General features: G+C 40.8%; 1 protein-coding gene across 2 annotated transcripts in view; it reads right to left on the reverse strand.

The window, feature by feature from the left end:
* Positions 1–20593, reverse strand: part of ankrd12 (ankyrin repeat domain 12) — a 47607-nt gene extending 27014 nt beyond the window's left edge. The window contains exon 1 of one of the 2 annotated variants that reach the window (XM_054768816.1): positions 20398–20593. The gene's annotated coding sequence lies outside the window, so the exon portion shown is untranslated. The remainder of the gene's footprint in view (positions 1–20397) is intronic. The other variant, XM_054768817.1, reaches the window with a different exon arrangement.
* Between the last annotated feature and the right edge of the window lie 366 nt (positions 20594–20959).

The raw sequence follows: 20959 nt of genomic DNA on the forward strand, positions 1-20959 counted from the left end.
ATTTGTGCTCTTTAGAGAGGACGTCTCCTTATTCAACTCCACAGTGTAACCACAACAGTCGCCTTTACATCGAGGAAAAGGCTTCTTGAGACGTCATCTGTACTTCTGTGTAGAAGGTGTCGGACGTTTCGCTCCTCATCCGAAGAGCTTCGTCAGCAAACTAATAAGTGCTGGTAGCTTAGGCCTTAAATACAGTAAGAGTGGGCGGAATTGGTGTGCCAACACCCTCCTCCTATTGGTTCGTTACACTAAGCCTGCATTCCTCATCTTTACAGTGGTATAATCCTATCCTGTTATTCACACCTACGATAAAAGGGAAGTGTCGCTCCCTGAATTGGGTATGAACGACTCTGATACTGGCTTGTTAGCATCTATTGTTCTGGCTCGGCCCTGCCTTCACCTCATTTGCAAGACTAAGAGCTGTGGGTTTTGGTCTCAGTAACCTGCTGAACACAGGGTCCAAATTGAACCTCAAACCACCATTCCGATTCAATGATGGGTTCTGTTGTTTGACAAAAATAGCTTCCTTTACTCCTCTTTCAAACCATCTGTTTTCTTTGGCCAAAATCTTTACCTCGCTGTCCTGAAAAGAGTGATTGGTAGCTTTCAGGTGTAGATGTACTGCTGATTGAGGACCACTAGCATTGTCCCTGCGATGTTGATAAAGCCTTTTTTGGAGCATTTGCTTAGTTTCCCCAATGTAGTGCTCTTTGCATTCCTCATCTTTACAGTGGATGGAATAGACCACATTGCTCTGTTTCTGGTTTGGAGCCTTGTCTTTAGGATGCACTAATTTTTGTCTCAGGGTATTTACTGGTTTGAAATAGGTAGGAATTTTGTGTTGCCATAAGATCCTCTGGAGTTTTTCGGAGCAAATGCTCCAAAAAAGGCTTTATCAACATCGCAGGGACAATGCTAGTGGTCCTCAATCAGCAGTACATCTACACCTGAAAGCTACCAATCACTCTTTTCAGGACAGCGAGGTAAAGATTTTGGCCAAAGAAAACAGATGGTTTGAAAGAGGAGTAAAGGAAGCTATTTTTGTCAAACAACAGAACCCATCATTGAATCGGAATGGTGGTTTGAGGTTCAATTTGGACCCTGTGTTCAGCAGGTTACTGAGACCAAAACCCACAGCTCTTAGTCTTGCAAATGAGGTGAAGGCAGGGCCGAGCCAGAACAATAGATGCTAACAAGCCAGTATCAGAGTCGTTCATACCCAATTCAGGGAGCGACACTTCCCTTTTATCGTAGGTGTGAATAACAGGATAGGATTATACCACTGTAAAGATGAGGAATGCAGGCTTAGTGTAACGAACCAATAGGAGGAGGGTGTTGGCACACCAATTCCGCCCACTCTTACTGTATTTAAGGCCTAAGCTACCAGCACTTATTAGTTTGCTGACGAAGCTCTTCGGATGAGGAGCGAAACGTCCGACACCTTCTACACAGAAGTACAGATGACGTCTCAAGAAGCCTTTTCCTCGATGGACAACTCCTGTACGACTGAGAGCCTACACAGACGCATTGCGACCAACTTTGGGAGAGACATCCTTCTGCTGGTACGTAGCTTAGAAAAGGCCACTCTTAAATTAGCAGATTTAAGGAACCACCTCAGATTCAATCTTAGATGCAGGCAGAGTAGGTTAATCCCCAAATGCATGAGGCAAGCGTCCCTTGAGCAAGGACACTTGGCAAGGAAAATGCAACAAAACTACATCAGAAAAATACAGAATTTGAGAATTAGGAGACTTAACATAGAGATAAAAAATAAACAGTCTGAAGTAGAAACCTTCTATCAGAGATTGCAAACCAAGCTTACGCACGAAACCTATCAGGAGGTTTGTGAATTTACCAAATCAGGTTATATGAAGCACCATAGCAAAACCAAAGAAAGGCATAAAGGAAAATTCCAGAAACTTCTATTGGAAAATCGACCACAGCTTGTCGTAAACACTAAGGATGGGGGGAATCAGACCAATACTAAAGAAAATTGGATCAAAAATCTGTCAGACAGAAGCCTCTCGGAGACAGAGAAGGCAGTATTAACCAAGGGTCTCAGCTTCTCAGTGACTCCTAAAACGATACCCACAGTAGACTATATCACAGCAGCTGAATCGGCCATCAGGAACAATAACCTTTCTAGAACAGAGGCAGGGGACCTTCGTCTGAGAATATCGGCCCTTCTCAGTAGTGCCAAACCACCACCGTCCAATATCACGTTAGGTGAGAGGAAAGCATTAGCGGCTCTGCAGAAAGATGAGAGCATCACCATCTTACCAGCTGATAAGGGCAGATGCACAGTGGTTCTCAACACATTGGACTACGAAGAAAAAATAACAAGTCTAATTAGTGATGCCAACACATATGAGCAACTTAAAAGGGACCCATCCAGCAGGTATAAGAAAGAAATCATACACTGTCTCCAAAAGTTAGAGAAGGAAGAACTAATTGACAGACAGATGTATCATAGGTTATACCCTGGGGAGGCTACACCATGTATCTATGGCCTTCCAAAAATCCACAAGGAAGGGTTTCCCCTCAGACCCATTGTCTGTAGCATTGACTCTACCACGTACAATGTAGCGAAATATGTAAAAACAGTCTTATCCCCATTGGTAGGCAACACTGATCATCATATAGAGAACACAAAAGGGTTTGTGGCGAGCATCAAAGACCTCAGATTGGAGCCAGAGGAAACTTTGGTGTCTTATGATGTGACTTCACTTTTCACATCTGTCCCCACCTCAGCAGCAGTCTCGGTGGTGAGGAAGAGACTGCTCGAGGACTCAACTCTGCATCGGAGAACAAAACTTAGTGCTGACCACATCTGCCAATTACTGGAAATTTGCCTTAACACCACATATTTTCAGTTTAGAGGGAAATTCTACAGACAAATTCATGGTTGTGCTATGGGCTCACCAGTCTCACCCATAGTGGCGAATCTGTACATGGAAAAGATGGAGAAACAGGCTCTCACATCCTTCTCAGGGACAAAACCAAGGCACTGGTTTAGATACGTGGATGACACCTTTGTCATAATCAAAAAACAAGAAATTCAGTCTTTCACAGATCACATCAATGCGGTGGACACCAATATCAAATTTACTCGCGAGGACACTAAAGAAAACCAACTAGCCTTCTTAGACTGCAAGGTAATTATAGGAAAGGACAGACAGCTACTTACAGAGGTCTTTAGAAAGGCCACACACACTGACCAATACCTGCTTTTTGAATCAAACCATCCACTACAACATAAACTAGGGGTTATTAGGACCCTCCAACATAGAGCGGAACAAATATCAACTAGTGCTGAGGGAAAGAAAAAGGAGACACAACATGTCCAGAGAGCGCTCTCAACCTGTGGGTACCCACGGTGGGCTTTTAACAAATGTCAAAAGAAGAGAGTAGGGAAAGAAACCCAAAAGCCCACAGAAGCTAAAAGGAGAGGAGTGGTAGTCCCTTATGTAGCGGGGGTCTCCGAAAAACTCCAGAGGATCTTATGGCAACACAAAATTCCTACCTATTTCAAACCAGTAAATACCCTGAGACAAAAATTAGTGCATCCTAAAGACAAGGCTCCAAACCAGAAACAGAGCAATGTGGTCTATTCCATCCACTGTAAAGATGAGGAATGCAAAGAGCACTACATTGGGGAAACTAAGCAAATGCTCCAAAAAAGGCTTTATCAACATCGCAGGGACAATGCTAGTGGTCCTCAATCAGCAGTACATCTACACCTGAAAGCTACCAATCACTCTTTTCAGGACAGCGAGGTAAAGATTTTGGCCAAAGAAAACAGATGGTTTGAAAGAGGAGTAAAGGAAGCTATTTTTGTCAAACAACAGAACCCATCATTGAATCGGAATGGTGGTTTGAGGTTCAATTTGGACCCTGTGTTCAGCAGGTTACTGAGACCAAAACCCACAGCTCTTAGTCTTGCAAATGAGGTGAAGGCAGGGCCGAGCCAGAACAATAGATGCTAACAAGCCAGTATCAGAGTCGTTCATACCCAATTCAGGGAGCGACACTTCCCTTTTATCGTAGGTGTGAATAACAGGATAGGATTATACCACTGTAAAGATGAGGAATGCAGGCTTAGTGTAACGAACCAATAGGAGGAGGGTGTTGGCACACCAATTCCGCCCACTCTTACTGTATTTAAGGCCTAAGCTACCAGCACTTATTAGTTTGCTGACGAAGCTCTTCGGATGAGGAGCGAAACGTCCGACACCTTCTACACAGAAGTACAGATGACGTCTCAAGAAGCCTTTTCCTCGATGGACAACTCCTGTACGACTGAGAGCCTACACAGACGCCTTTACATGACGTCATCCATGCGCCCCACTCAACAGGCATGACTAATCAACTCACACCAAATCGAACTGTTACATGAGTAACGTTTGTCTTTATCAATAAATGTTAAATCCAATGTTTTTTCCCTTTTTTTCTCCTGCCTTTTAGACAATGTTAGATCGATATATGTCGTCCAGAATGGCCACTTGCTGAATACAGATCGATGTAGTTGGATGATAGGAACATAAATCAATCCATCAATGTAGTGGATGAATTGTTACACCCCTACCTAACATGCATATTTTTGGGATGTGGGATGAAGACAAACCAAGCAAGCATGGAGAGAACATGCAATCTCGGACCAGGACCTCTGCATTACCACACCAAGTTTCCCTATCAGGTCACCAATAATTCTGAATAAACGCAACCCTGTAAAGTATGTGTGAGGACCTCATGTTGGGGGTTTGATGGGGGTTTTTTTTGGCTGCATGCATGCTAGGGGAGGTGTAAGAAAAGCACATCCAGCGTAGAAACATGACCCAGCGACTGCAGCATGGGACAGGGAGGGAAGAATGCTAAAAATAGCATTCAGCCTGACACACAGCAGAGCAAAGGAGCAAGCAGCACCAGCATCAACACTACTCCACGACAACACTGCCTGCTGCTAGCTCACACACAAACACACACGTGAACTAGGACTGCATGATTTAGCAAAAAATGTGAATCACAATTATCGAACTGAGGTAGCAATTTTATAGCCCATGCAACTTTCTATTATTACCATTATTACCATGTCTTGTGCTTTAGAGGAACTCCCAATTTTGAACAGGAGCATTGTATGGCAGCCAGGGCAGCACAGCCAATCCCCAAAGCTTGCCAAGCGAGGGACGGAGAAAGTGAGTATTAAAGTGTCTGCCGTCTTGCTATGGAGAGCGTGAGTATAATCAGTCATGTGTAAAATGACGTTTGTGTGTGATGCAGCTTGCTAAGTAAAGTGTTTTTAAAATCATCGATATATAGAAATTAGTTTGTGAAAAGGGAGATATTTAGTGCAGCTTTAATGTGGACGACGCATGTGATTTTAATGTTTGACAGAATACAGTACACATACACACGAGGATTATACAGAAAACACTTAACTGAATTCCTTGTGAGAATTCTACAGTACTGAGCAGTGGAAGTCTCTAAAAATGATTGGGGGGCATACTACACTCACTGCGACAATGGACAACTCGTCACGTTCTTTTAGTCCTGTATGCAGTCAGGCTAAATGATTGGGGAGGGCTCTTTCAGCAGCACATCCACTCCCGGCCTCTGCCTCCTCCTCCAGCACTGCCTCTCTAATGAGGAGCAGGACAAAAGCAGCCCCATTACTACAGGAGAGAGGGGCAGGGGCAGCAATAAAGACCTGCAAAGATCCAGTGGTCTCTAGCATGATCACACTCGACGGGCTTGGAGCAGAGAGCTGGATGTTGCAATATTTCAATGTGTGTTTGCACTACGTGTGCGGGTATACACAACAGTCTTGCTTGTGTTTACAAAAATACACACAAAAACCTCCAAAAATGGAAAGGGGTCGTCGGCCTATGCTCCACTTAGTTTCCATATCTGTACCTGACGAATAAAGATAGTTGGCAGAGCTACGTACAGGACTCATTTTAGACTGTGTAGAGAAGCCTGCCTTTTTTTTCTCCTTTCTTTTTTACAAAGTGGTGGGTGTACACACAGGGCAGATTCATCTGTCAAGGGGTGGGTCAAATGCATGTCCATAAGTAAGGAAAGTTTTCCTTCATGATATCATGCTTCAAAAGACGACATTTGAACGCTTCTTTTCTAAAAAAAAAAAGTTGCGCAAACAAGTAAAGAAGATGATAGATTTTTAAAAATCACATTTGCTGAAAAAATGGTCTACAAAATGTCAATAATATCGATTGTCGACAATAATTTGTAAGGAAATTATCGTTCAGCAAAATTTGTTATCATGACAGGCCAACCTGCTCAACTTAAAACAAAATAAATTCAGTGTCCAGGTTGAAGGGGTGTCCAACTTTCATCTCTATTAGAGCTGTATGCTATTTGTGTTTTATTTATGACTGGCAACATTTAAAATGTATACTACTTTATTTACCAAGCAGATCTCCACGCAAACAGTGTGGCCATCGTCTTTATGCTGTTTTGCGCTCATTTGTCATTATATAAAAAGGGCATAAAGTCTGAATTCAACAGTTACAATAAAAAACTAAGAGTTGAAGCAAATATTCTTTGACCCTTTGGTGAGCTTCTCAAAATCAGCTGGCGAGATCGGATACTATCACCATCATAAGACTGGACACACTGTGTGTTCATGTTCATGAAGCAACCGCAGACAAATGGTGTTTGGAGGACAAGACAAAATTAGCATAACAACAAGAGAGTAATGTTGTTTACTGACACTGACAAAAGTTAGTATGTACCCCATGAACCTGATATCCTCTTTCTCGTGGGACAAAAACAAGCTTGTAACTAACCGCATTGCTTGTTTGTTTTAAAAACAAAACGTCACTGTGGCAAAAACTCACATTTGGAGTCCGGAGACCAGAAGGTAGGCGGGTGACTCTAGCTAGCGAGCTAGTTGCCGCCAATGTAAAGTACATCCAGTGACAGACAGGAAAGCGTGTAAACAAAAGATGCAAGAATAGTCCATCGGCAGTAGATTTGGTAAGGGAGTGATCAAACATGCTGGCATCAATCGGCGTAGCCTGTGACAAGCTCAATACCAGACGCATCTGTACGTGCCACAACAGACATGTAGGATTTGCCTCCTCACACCGATCGTTTTTTGTAGTTGGCTTTGAAAGGCGTTTATTGGCATACACTGATCACATGTTTTTTTACGGAAATCGGGTGATATTGATCGGTGGCCGATTGATCAGAGCATCCCTATACATAACTAAAACATGCAGATTAAAGTGATGCAGGAGTGCCTGAGAGCCTTAAGAAGCCGAGCGTGACTTGTGAATGTAGATTAATGATGAGATATGCAAGCAGTGGACAAGAACAATGAGGCCTTTGCCACAAAAAGGGGGTTAAAAAGGAGGCAAGGGTGGAGGGGGCGGGGGGATGCGGTAATGGTATTAGAGCAAAGGTAATGGACCTCTGTGTGGGACATGTTCAAACCACAAGTGCCAAGCTCACATGACTCGGGAATATTTGCAGTCCACTGGTCATCCAAATGTTGGGGCTGGGTCTCAAATGGAATACTTACTACCATCGGGATACTGCAATATTTGTACTATTTACTTTGTGTACTTAGTTCCTGACAGTGTGGTAAGGTCCCAAATCCATTCCTGTCCTACAACACTTGCAACATTCCAAAGAGAGTGAATACCACTACTGAATTCAAGAAAGACATCGCAAACTTCAAAGATGCCGTCCATGTTCCTGCTCTCGGCAGGATGTACTGGAAGTCCTCATTTACAATAAGTACCATTCTGAAGAACAACAACGTAATGAAGTGAGCTAATGTTGCGAAAAGAGTAACTGTGTTAACAAAACAGCAGGGCTAGGCTCTGCCTGTAACAGCATTCATAGCTGTAATTAAAAAACGCATGAAAAAAAACCTGAGAAACAGCGAATCCATGAAAGAACCGCGATAGAGCGAGGGGACAATGTACATGTATAGCCTATTATTTACATATTGACCACAATTAATTTGAAATAAAATATCTGTCAAATGTCATAAAAACATTTCACTACACTTAATTTTGAAAAAAATGCATCGGAATAACCTGTCCGCCCTGTTGGCTCTTGACAGATAAGGAGTGGAAGGCATAGAGATAGGCATTTTGAGTTAATTGATGCATTTGCTGTTCAAGTGTGTGAAAATGAAGGTTGACAAGGTTGACATTATTAACGACAGTAAATTTTAATATTGAAAAAAAAATCCTGCCATAGCGACACGGCAGCGGCACAACACAGCGGCGGCAGTCCGCCTCCCACGCAGCCCACAAACACAGCTTTAAAAAAATCCTAGAGGAAACCCTTAACAGACACCATGAACCATGGAAGCTGTGGATCAACGGCTCGCGGGAGCTAACTTGTTTCAGCGGTGAGGCTATTTGATCTAACACAGAAAACGCCTGCAAGTCTGTTGACAATTTTTTTTGTTGTTGACTGAAAAGGACATACAAAATTTACTAGAGTTTTGAACTAGTATTTTGATGCTTTCCTGACTACACTTAGAGAACACAAGATCAGAACAGTTTGCTGACACCCTGAACTTGAACTCGGACCGGCGAGAGAAACAGTGAGGGGTTCTAAAACTTGAAAAAATGGATAGATGCTGATGGTCCAACTCACAAAGCCTGGTATACACATGCTATGGAGATGATATTATTAGAAAGAACAGCATTTAGATTAGATAATAGTGAGTATTTAGAAATATGGGATCCATTATATGAATTTATTTTAACTATTAAAAAGATTTTCCTCCTTATGCAAGTGGAATTGTACAGTATGATTGAAGTATAAATTAATTAATAAATTAATAAAATTAAATGAATGAATGATGGCTGCAGTATGGTGCTTTGGAGAGCTGGTTGGGCTTGTGAGATGTAATGCAAGTATAAGCCATTGTGATTATTATCATGACTGATGGTGTTGTAATGTCTGTGGGTGGTAGTAGTAATGATGATGATGGTAAGATTATTGTCATCTATTTTTATGTATTTTTTTCCTATCTTTCTTTTTGTGATTATTATTGTTGGTTTGATGCTTTTGAAAAAAAAAGTTTTTATTGTTATTATAGTTTATTACTACTACTACTACTTGCTACTGGTTGTTACTACTGGTTACTGGTGGTTGTTACTGTTATTATCATCATTATTGTTTTGGTGGTGTGTTTGTGTGTCTTCTCTTTGATTGTTGTGTGTGGATTTTTGTCTCTTTGGGTGTTGTGGGGTTGGATGGGGTGGAGTTTCTTTTTTTATGTCCTTTGTTAATTAAATAAATTATTTTAAAAAAACAAACTTGAAAGCAATTTTAAGTGACATATTGTATGAATGTGTGTAGATAGAGAGATAGAGATAAATAGATAGATAATTTATGCACATATTGACCACAATTTGAAAATTATTTAAAATATCTTAAAAATGTTTCACTGTGCTTTATTTTGATAAGCATGCATCAGAATTGCCTGTCTGCCTTGCTGGCACTTGACCAGTGACCAGATACGCAACACGTCATGTTGACTTTCACTTTGTTTCTTCTTCTTCTTCTTCTTATTATTATTATTATTCCCAATTCAATATGCTTGCACTCAATATGCTTGCACTGAATGAATGTCATCAATTTGCCTACTAGTGATGTTTGTTGCCATTCTATTGGCCCTGTTCTTGACTGTCTTTGCAGGGAGGAGCATTTCTTTGATTTTGCACAGTAATTGAGAAATGAATGTAGCCTGGCTAACGTTTCTCATTTCAGACTGTGCACACATTGCTACAAAATCTTCAACAAACTGTAATGCCCATGCTTGTGATTACAGAAGATTGAGTCACTGATGCAATTCCAACCGCGTTACTAATGTAAGATATTTTTGTGACTCCCATATTTTGTTTACACAATTAGACAATATGCTGCAAACAGTGCTCTTAGTTTGAAAGCCGGAAGTGTGTTGTGTGTGTTGAGAATGTGTCTTGACAGTTAAGGCGAGCTGGTTGCAAGAATAAACGTGCCTCTTTCTTTTTAACTCAGAACCTGCACGTCGTTAGCGGGCATTGTAAAACGCTTGCATAGAATTAAAGCAGTAAAACACAACACGGAGTAAACACGGCTCATCCAGTATGAGTCGCGCACACACAGCACATAACGTTTGACAATACTACTACATTGCAAGGGCCTGCTCAACAAAACGTACTGGAATTAGGAACCCATGTATCTACATTCAATGACATTCACAGTACTACATGAAAGACGGCAGGACAGGAAGACCTGGAAGTGGAAACCTTTAACTATCTAGACTACAAACGATTGGACTGGAAGAATGGTATATATCCAGACAACAAGAAAGGAGAACATTTTTTTTATTTTTACAAAACAACTGTTTTTATTATGTGGAAGAATAATGTAAAATATGAATGTAATGTAATGTCAGTCAGATTAAATGACTGACTGGTGGGTTCACTCCATCCGTTCTTTCCTCTATAGAACCAACATGCCCAGGTGTTGCGACAGATGCACAGATACCCCTTTTCCACTGTGCCTGGTTCGGAGCTTTTTTGGAGCTGGTTCTCAGAGCTTTGCTTTTCCATTGTCATGGTTCCACAATTGGTTCGAACTGAGGCTGTCTTTTTTGGTTCAACTCTGGCTCCAAAAGCTTGCTGGGCGGAGTGGGTGAACCGTTTGCATAATGGAGGTATGAGATGATGGATTTCTTATTTTCATGTTTGGTACTCATAAACAGGCTCTAGGGACATACTGTTAGAACATCATTCAAAAGTCACCTTTGTATAAGAGGGGACTTGTAAGGCCTCACAACAGCAAATCCAGGGGTGAAAGGAAAAAATTATTCATTTATTTTGGAAAAAATAAATGATAAACAGCATGCAACCCGCAGCGCATTCACTCGAAAAAGATTCTTAAGTGCACCTGCTGCTTTCAAAATTCAGTTAGTGTATATTGCAAACAGTGCTTGCGCTTAAATGTTGGAACGCTTCCATCTTGCTCACGTTAGCGTCACCACGTTATCAGACTCCAGCAGCAGGTCACACTCAGCCTTGAGACGTTGCAGTCATTCATCTGCCAGCCAGGAATACTATAGCACATGGTTGTCATCAGAAAGGCTCCTCCCTCTTCAACGCACATGCAGGGCCACTGGAAGATAGATCTATACAAGGGTACTAAGCGTCCTCTTATGAATACAATCATCACTTCATTGCCTTAAAGGTAAACTGCACTTTTTTTTTTTTATCCCATCATCCACAATCCTTACCTAAGACATGAACACACATGCCTTTCTCTTTTCTGTGCATTCTATAAATATGAAAACAGTTAAAAATTGGCAGTTCATTAATGCATGTAATTGGACACACCTATTCCGCCTACAAAGCCCGCTATTAAAACACCTCCAAAAACCTCCATACACTCCAACAATGTTTTTTGTTTTATATATATGCTGTGACCAAGACATCACAGGCACATTCATGATAGCATGTAATACTTACAGTATTTTGCCATATTATGGTCCTTTTAAGCATTACCAGAACATCCTTCCTGGGTGCATTGATTTCACATAGCAACATACAAACAAATGCTACATCTAGCGTTAACTTTTCCAAACTCAAAAACATAACACAGCAGCAGTGGCGGCAGCTCCAATATGCAGCAGGGTTTCCACTACATGTTACTAATCACGGCACACCTTAAAGTATGTATGAATGGATGGATATATAAATGCTATAGCTTATTATTTACACACACATATTGATAACAATTAGTTTGAAAACAATTTAAAATATAAAATGTTTCAGTGCACTTCATTTTGATACACATGCACCGGAATCGCCTGTCTGCTCTGTTGGCACTACCGTATGTGCGACCAGATAAAAGTACGCGACGGATCTTGTGTTGGTGTTCACTTTGGTTTGGTTTAATTTTATTTGAACATGCATGAAGGCTACAATGGAATACATCTCATGAATCATTTCACAGTTTCATATGTTCAAAAGGAGTGGGAAGAACCCAGGCTTACTTTGGTTCTTATTATCTTATACATTTTCAAAGCTCTCATAGCGTAGACTTTGTCTTTTAGGTATCCCCACACAAAAAGTCTAGTGGCGTGAGATCTGGTGAGCGCAGAGAGTATTCAACGAAACCCCTCCAATATGACAACAGGAGCAATATGTTTTAACTAGGATACAAAAACGCTACAGCGGAGCCAGGAGGAAGAGGCACGTTCAGAGGAGTGAAAAATGCGTGCGTCACTTAATTTCTGGCGCCCAACCTACTAGGTTGCAACCTACAGGCTACCTAGTGGGTAGCACATCTTATATGTTGCATCATCTCCTCCCGAATGGAGCGGAAGATCCAAGACAAGGTAACATTTACGTAGCGCAAATCAGTGAGATTAAGGTTAATGTGCCTTACTAATAACGCTGGCCGTGTGAAGGCCTAGCATTCCCTTAATTATGACTCCTGTCAAATGTGTGGCAGTTTATTACGATGGTAACCTGACTTCATACAGGGTTTATTTCAGCGACAGAGAGAAAGAAAATGACAGAACGCAGCAATGTGCCTGCTCATGCAACAGTAATTAGTGCACGTTAATGTGGCTCAAAATCTGCCTTTGCTAACCTAAAATTAAGGCACAAATATAACTTGATAAAAACGCTGCTCGTTAGGACTGACTGACAAGTCAAAAAGAGTTGTAGTTCGTTCAAATAACGTACGACACTAGCTCGACTCTGAAGAAGATCCACAAAAGTAGGGGCGCCCAAAGTGCGGCCTCGGGGCCATCTGCAGACCATGGCTCATTTGTCATTGCATCACGGCAGAAACAAAATCAGAATTTTAAAAACAACAAAAATGGTAAAAATAGAGGAAAAGGCACAAAGAGAAAAAGCTGAAATGTTGACGCCAACAGCAAATAATCACACAAGGCTTTGCATTTAAAGACAATTTTCATTTAAAATTACCTTAAACACCTTCCTCCAAAATAAATATATAAATACATGTATCATTTAAATATATATATACACAATATATAAAAACTGCAAATTGCAAAAAAAGGTCACTTTATAAATGCACAGCCATCATCCATCCATTTTCTATTAGGGTCGCGGGGGTATGCTGGAGCCTATCCCAGCAGACTTCGGGCAACAGGCGAGGTACACCCTGGACTGGTCGCCAGCCAATGGCAGGGCACATATAGACAAACAAGCATTCACACTCACATTCATACCTATGAACAATTTAGAGTCTCCAATTAACCTAACATGCATGTTTTTGGAATGTGGGAGGAAACCGGAGTACCCGGAGAAAACCCACACACGGGGAGAACATGCAAACTCCACACAGATATGCCCAACGGAGATTCGAACCCAGGTCTTTCTGATCTCCAGACTGTGACTGGCACAGCAATCAACATAATGTAATTTAGCCTTAGTAATGTCTTATTAAAGTAATTCTTTCTCTCCTTTTCCAGTAAATAGTTACAGTCTGGAATGGATATGTTCATCTTCACAAACACAATCATGTAGTTCATCACACCCAAGAAAATACAGTTTGTTCCTACGCACAATGTCAATTTAAGAAACAAAACGGTTGTTTATAGGGTTGTCCCGATCCACATTTTTTGGCTTCCAAGCTGGTCCAATTTTTTTTTATAGTCTTGCCGAGCCGATACCGGTCCTTTTTCTTATTAGATTTTGTACAAACGTGAATTTGTGGAACTAAATATGGTTAATTGGTGACTCTAAATTGTCCATAGGTATGAATGTGAGTGTGAATGGTCCTTTGTCTATATGTGCCCTGCCATTGGCTGGCGACCAGTCCAGGGTGTACCCCGCCTGTCGCCCTAAGTCTGCTGGGATAGGCTCCAGCATGCCCCCATCACCCTAAAGAAGAGAAGCGGTATAGAAAATGGATGGATGGATGGAATATGGTTATGAAAATAGCTCTTAAAAGCATTAAAAAATAATGCAACCAAAGTATTGCTGAATTAACTTTATTATAGAGCATAACCAACTACTTTGTTTTGTAACATCTTTTGTAATAAAACTCTGTGAGTCAGGTCCCTAATCCAAAAAAAATAGGAAAAAGTGGGCATCCAAAATACTTTTAGGGTAGGACTAATCAGCTGACATGGTGTTAGATCAATTTGTGGTGTGATTTTGAATTTGACTTTTTTTTTCTTTTAACAAACTCTCTTCAACGCAATATTAATTTATTGACCCAAGTATAAACCACTAGCGGTTACAGCAGCATTGGCGGTGCCAGAAAATTTTCATTGGGTTGGACAAGGTGAGACTATAACTCACATAGGGCCTATAAGTTGATACCTGAAATGTCTAGATGGCCAGTGGGGTGGCCAGAGGGTAGCTCCGCCAATGTACAGCGGCAGCGGCACTTCCCATACGAGCTCCCAACACCATGACACAGCAGTCCGGGCACAGTGAGGGGGAACTACCGCTGTAGCTACGGAGCTGAATATCCAACATCCAACTGAAGCTAACTTCCCCATGGTACACGACGGACACGTCTGCATGGTGGTATTGTGTTTTCTTTTTCTTGCGGGTGGCAGAAGTCGAGTGGCATCCAGCTTTGAGGCCCATTACTGCACCTAACATATTGGAGTGTGGCCAAGATTTACTAACACTATACGGTAACCGGATCAACCCAATCTCGTGGCAGAAGCCGATATTATCCGATCTTCAAAATACAATGGATCGGCAGCCGATCCCGATCCTGAAGATCGAATCAGGACATCCCTAATTGATTATCTAAAAAAATGTAACCAATTGGTCATTCATTACTTAGTGAAATGTTTTATTTTCTCGTGTATTTATAAGTGTTCTTTAACCAAGCAAAAATAGTTTTTTTCCAATTACTCAATTAACTGAAAACATTTTCAGTAGAATACTCTATTATTAAAATATTCAATAGCTGCAGCCTTGCTGTGTTGTAACACACTTCCAGCTAGACCAGGGGTCGGGAACCTTATTGGCTAAGAGAACCACGAAAGCCACATATTTTAAAATATATTTCCATGGGAGCCACTTAAAATTTTTTAAAATATTAAATACAACCAAATGTGTATATTTTTAAACAAGACCAACAATTTTAGAATATAATAAGTCTTTGAATTTATTATTTTTAATAACGTTGTTTGACTGAACCTAACCAATAATAAATAACTAGCTGCATGATTTTGCACCAGACTCCTTATCTTTCTTTCTTTTTGCCATCTTCTTTGTCAAAAGGGTTTGCTCTGCAGAATTAACCATCTGACTGATTGATAAAAAGGAGGGAAGTTTACTTCTTGACCCAATAATAATCAAGTTTTGGTGTCTGATCTGGAAAATATTGAAAGGACAGCTGGCATTGGCTCTGGCCACCCGCATTGCTGTAGAAAATGGACGGATGGATTAAAATTCAAAAGAAAGTTTTCTATTTTGAACGTTATTTTTAAACACTGTGATTTCTGTCATGTTTTACTTAAAAATGTCAGCAAAAAAGTAAATAAATAAATGTTTTATCATGTTAAGAAGTGTCTGAGAGCCAGATGCAGTCATCCAAAGAGCCACATCTGGCTCCCGAGCAATAGGTTCCCTACCCCTGAGCTAGACTAAGCACTTATTCTGCTATTTTCTGGCTACTTTACGTTCAAGCTAGCTTAGTGGTTAGCCTGGCTTCTGTCTGTTAGCTTTGTTGTTCCTTGTCCTCTTGTAGTGATAAAGATACTTATTTTATTTGCTGCGATAAAGGAGAGGATTAGCAACTGAAGAGGAGCAGCTATGCACATACTTTAGCCGTGCTAGCTACAGCACTACACTACATTGACAACGTGTCGCAGCTTGTTGACACGGCTAGGTTGCATCATCAACAAACATGATCAAGATAGCATTCTAATCTCTATTGTAGCTCAAATTGATATTGTGATGATCGTACATCATGTCACTCATTCCTAATTTTAAAAAAAAATTAGTATGTGATGGCTGTTTTGTGGTTTACTATAGTCTATTATTCCGTGTGGAGGTGGTACGTTTTTGGCTGCGTATTTTGTCCTTCTTCCCCACTCAGTTTCAAACCCATTCTTACATTTAGAATAAATAAATTGGAGGCTAACTCGTTAGCTAGCTGCGGCTAATTGATGGCTTAAAAACTACATTTCCCATGATGCAGTGCAGGTTCATGAAGTCGTGACATGGACGAGTGAAGTGGAAGCTAATATCAAGTTATGAAGTCTTATGCAACGATCCCTGGCACAACTGAAGTAACGTTGATCAAGTGTAGAATTACTATAGCTTCTGTTTGGACTACTTGGACCACCAACCATCCACTATCACCAACGACTTTTGTCAGGCTGGACTAATTAATCATGAAGAGGGTAGCTCGAGCTAAATGGCTAATTTGCCTCGATGTTGTTGTGTGCAGAGGCCGGCATCTTGTTAGAAAAGTTAGCCAGGCTACATTCATTTTTTGATTACTGGGCAAAATTGTCCATTGATGTATTGCAAGGATTTTTGCATTTAATTAACGGACAATTAATTCACTAACCCATAAAGCACACACGCTATGCTGGTAAAAATAAGTGTAAAATGTAAAAACAAAATTAAAAAAAATCTATGAAATTTGGAAGAAAAAAAGTGAATTTGGGAAAAACACAAAACTATTTCATAAGGCCCTAAGCATGGTCCAGCCGGAGACACTAAATACACTTGCTGTATTGCAGTTTGTTACCAATAAATCAATACATGAATTTGAGACAAGTGTATTTAAATTATATAGGTTAAGGTTTGTAGCTTTTTATTCAAGACTCCACTGAATTTAATTATTATTATTATTATTTCGTGATATTCTGATACAGCCCAAAAATATTGTGATACATGCTAAGGTTCATATCGCCCAATCCTAATAAGAATCAGCCATGAAACTTTAGGTTAATCGATTGTGGAGATATGTACCTGGGATCGCGAGAGAAGCAATCACTTGACATAGTGTCTTATAAACAACACGAGAGCCTGGGCTGCTGACAAAAGGATTGGCGCGCATGTTCCATAGCTTGCCATGGCTGAAGACGAGAATGGATGTAAATAGTAGCAGCCATGCTAACTAGTAAACAGTAGCATGCAGTCACAGCAAAAGATTTTCAACACCCCCCGCCCCATTTTGGATTCCACACGTTTTGAATTCTTTGGATTTTACAAGAAGGCCACAAAACTTGACCAGCCAGGACAACAGAGGTGAGTATGGTAACTTTTTTGCTTTTGTAACTTGTTTAATAGGGATGTCGCAATCCACATTCTTTGGCTTCCGATCCAATTTTTTTAACGTCTTTCTGATCCAATACCGATCCTTTTTTTATTTTAATAATAGACTTTTGTTACAAACATATATTTGTGCACTTGAATACGGTTATGAAAATAGCTCTCCAAAGTATTAAAAATAATGCAACCAAAGTATTGCTGAATTTACTTTGTTACACAGCATGACAAACAATATTGTTTGGCTTTTGTAACAAACATCTGTGAGTCAAGTCCCTAATCCAATAAAAGATAAAACTGGAAAAAATGGGCGTGCAAAATACTTTTAGGCTAGGACTAATCATTTGGCATGGTTGTAGATCAATTTGTGGCGGTAATGGTAATAGTTTAATTTATTTGAACATGCATACAAGTTACATTGGAATACATCACATATTACAATTCACAGTTCCACATGTCCAAAAGGAGTAGGAAGAAGCAAAACTTATTTAATCCTACCCTCCATCAGACATCAATTGCAACACATTTGTTCACGTCCTGTATTCCAAATACACTCTCTTCTAGTTGTATACATCAAAAATGAATGAGATAAAGTAATAATGTGATAAATAGTAGAAAAAATAATAGTCAAGTTTCAAATGTAGTCAAATTTCTTGTCACCCTAACTACTCGATTTGACAATCCAAATAAATCATACGAAATAAACATAACAAAACATAGGTTGATAATAGGCGAGTCCTACAGTTCATCAATCTCTTAATGCCTTAAACTGTATCTGTATTTTAATTCATTTAGCCATTCTTATGCTTGAAAATGCTTAATTTAGTCCAAGAATATGTAACATTTGCTGAAATATGCATTTTTTTTAAACTAAAAATAGGTTGTAGTCAACCACGAAACAGCGATCATTTATTAATTACATTACTCCCTCGTTTATTGCAGGGGATAGGTTCCCAAAATAGCCCGTAATAAGTGAAATCCGTGAAGTTGCCAACTTTATTTGTTTGCAATTATTATATATGTTTTAAGGATGTAAAACCCCTCGCCATACGCTTTAAATGCTTTTCTCAGACATGCATTAACATTTTCGTTTTTGTATCCTTGTTAAAACATATGGCTCCTGCTGTCGTCCTCCTCCTCGTACCAAAGATTCATTTAGCTGGTTAGCTGCTGCTTCTATTGTTTATTGGAGGTTAGCAAGCAGCTCACAAAGTTAGCTAATTTGCTAGCAACTACTGAACACAACAGTAAACAAGACAGAGACTGAGTGACAATGGTCTACAGCCAATCAGGACGCAGAACACAATGGTGGGTTCTTCCTTAGCCAATAAGGACTGTTGTGGTTCTATATTTCACTGGTTATTGTCTACTGTGGGTTCCTAATATGCTCACACAGGCACGTAAACACATACTGAGACAAGTGGCACTGCACACGTCTTCAACAACCTCTTAGTGGTAGCAGTAGTAAATACAATAACACATACAACAGAGCACCCATAGATCGCTCTAATACACCACAAGGACACAGAACACAATGCGCGTTCATATACGGTTAAAAAAAATATAGATGCAAAATTGCACTTTAAAAATCAGCGAAACAGCAAATCCGCAAAAGGTGAACCGCGATGTAGTGAGGGACACTGTCATTAGTTATGCAACACAATAGAGTGAGCGAACGATGTTCAAACCGCAAAGTGGCAAGGGACAACTGTATAGACACATGTATGAATAAGCCGCTTTCATTGTGCAGGCTTCATGAGGTATATCTACCTACAGTATCTCGCCATTAAGATCCATGAAGTGCATCTGCGAGACATTGGTTGAAAAGGGCTAACTTATTTATATACTTGTATGTCATATAGGGAAAATCAGTTTTGAAATCTGGAAAAAAAATCCTTTTTAAGGTTTTGCTGTATTTCAAAGCAATGTTATACAACACAGAACATATTGGTAGTGCATATTACCACATTGTGGGGCATCTATGCATTCTCTCTTACTTTGTGTTGTTCCTGGAATGACTGTATGAATACCACTTTTATTAGAATTTCTCCATCAGCCCTGACATGATTAATAACGGCACAGTACATCTTTATGCACTGTTGCTGTGTGCACATGTGGTTACTCATCATTGCATACTGATTTAGACTTGTAGTTAGGTTGCATGATATGGCGTTACACCCATTCGATACATTTAATGCATTTTATTGTAATTAACCGAATGCTGGGTATTTTATGTGCTAAAACAAAAGGCTTTAGAGGCAGGGCAGACGCTTAGAGAGCTCTCAAGGGTGGCGGCCATGTAAAAACAGACAGCTTTTTGTAAGCAGGCAACACACCCCCAACATGTCACTGACTGAGTGGGAGGCTCCTGGCTTGTCGAGCCATGCTTGCTTCCTAGTGTATGAACTAAATCAATATTAGACTAGTATATTTTGCGGTATACTTGCATGCGGTTGATATGCTACATGATTGCACCGAAGAGGACCTTTCTTAGCGGACTGCAGACAGCACCACCCCACCTCCAGCCCGCATGCATGTTGCTGTGGCTGCTGCGATGTTACTACTCAGATACGCTTCATAAACAGTGAGCCCTCCTAAGTGAATATATCGTTCGCATTGTGAGGCACATAATACAAGCCTTGTTATTGCTTTTGGTGGTTGGCGCTTCTTAGCTGCAGGAAAGCAACGTTCTTGCCACGTTTTCTGGTGTGTCAATGTTGAGCATGAGAGTGAAACAGCATATTTCAAGACAAAAGCCCACCACTGCAGCCCCCTTGACTGCCCTCACCAGTGCCACCCCTCCCTAGCACCCTAGCTATGAGGCTAACCAAGCTAACAGATCCACGCACTGGCTCCTTCACACAGACATTTTCCTATCGCCTCGCCGCGCCACACAAGTTAGCCAGCCATCGCCGGGTACTTGAGGCTGAAATTCTGTTTATATATTTTTAAAAGGTACGTCTTCATTACACGTGCCGTAAACCCACGCCAACACATTAAAGATTCTATTTTGTCACGTACTTTACGTCACTTTAGCCCCGCGTTAGCCACATGGCTAACATCAACTAGCCTGTGGGGTGTGTGTGTGTGTGGTAATAGAGCAATCCGCTAAACAAGCGCCAAAGCGAAAAAACGCACTTACCTCTACGTGAGGAGTCACCAACTCATCCGGGATTCGGTTGGCGATAGAAACCGTTATTTCACCCCACCAAAAAATATGGGACGTGAAGCGTAGCCTACGGCAGTGTGACGTTCATGGCTGCTTTTGAAAACATCGTCCTCCTCTCAGAGAAAAGACTAGCGAAAACACGCAAGCGCTTCCTCTGATTGGTCCGACAGCAGTCACGTGACTTGCGGAGCTACGCAGAGGCTTAAAAAGCTCTCGGTCGGCTGGGGGAGGGCTTGTCGGTGGGGGCAAGCGAGACGCCATTTATAAAAACCTGTTACCGCACAAATACCATGGTAAGAACAATCCATATGTTGCGTTTTTTAGTTTATAGCTGAGGCCGCGTGGTATTTGCATATGCTTTGCTCTCAAAGCAATGGAGGTTGAGAGAGGGAGCGCCTGACGTCATCTGTCCGGCTCGGCTGCGGTCATGGGAGAACCTACTGGAAAATCATGGCGGATGACAACACACCAACAAGGCACCCTTTGAAGCTAAAGCAAGACTCGGCTGTTCTCTTTGGCAGTACTTGTATTTTTT

The sequence above is a fragment of the Dunckerocampus dactyliophorus genome, chromosome 2 (assembly GCF_027744805.1).
Source record: "Dunckerocampus dactyliophorus isolate RoL2022-P2 chromosome 2, RoL_Ddac_1.1, whole genome shotgun sequence".
Classification (NCBI taxonomy): domain Eukaryota; kingdom Metazoa; phylum Chordata; class Actinopteri; order Syngnathiformes; family Syngnathidae; genus Dunckerocampus; species Dunckerocampus dactyliophorus.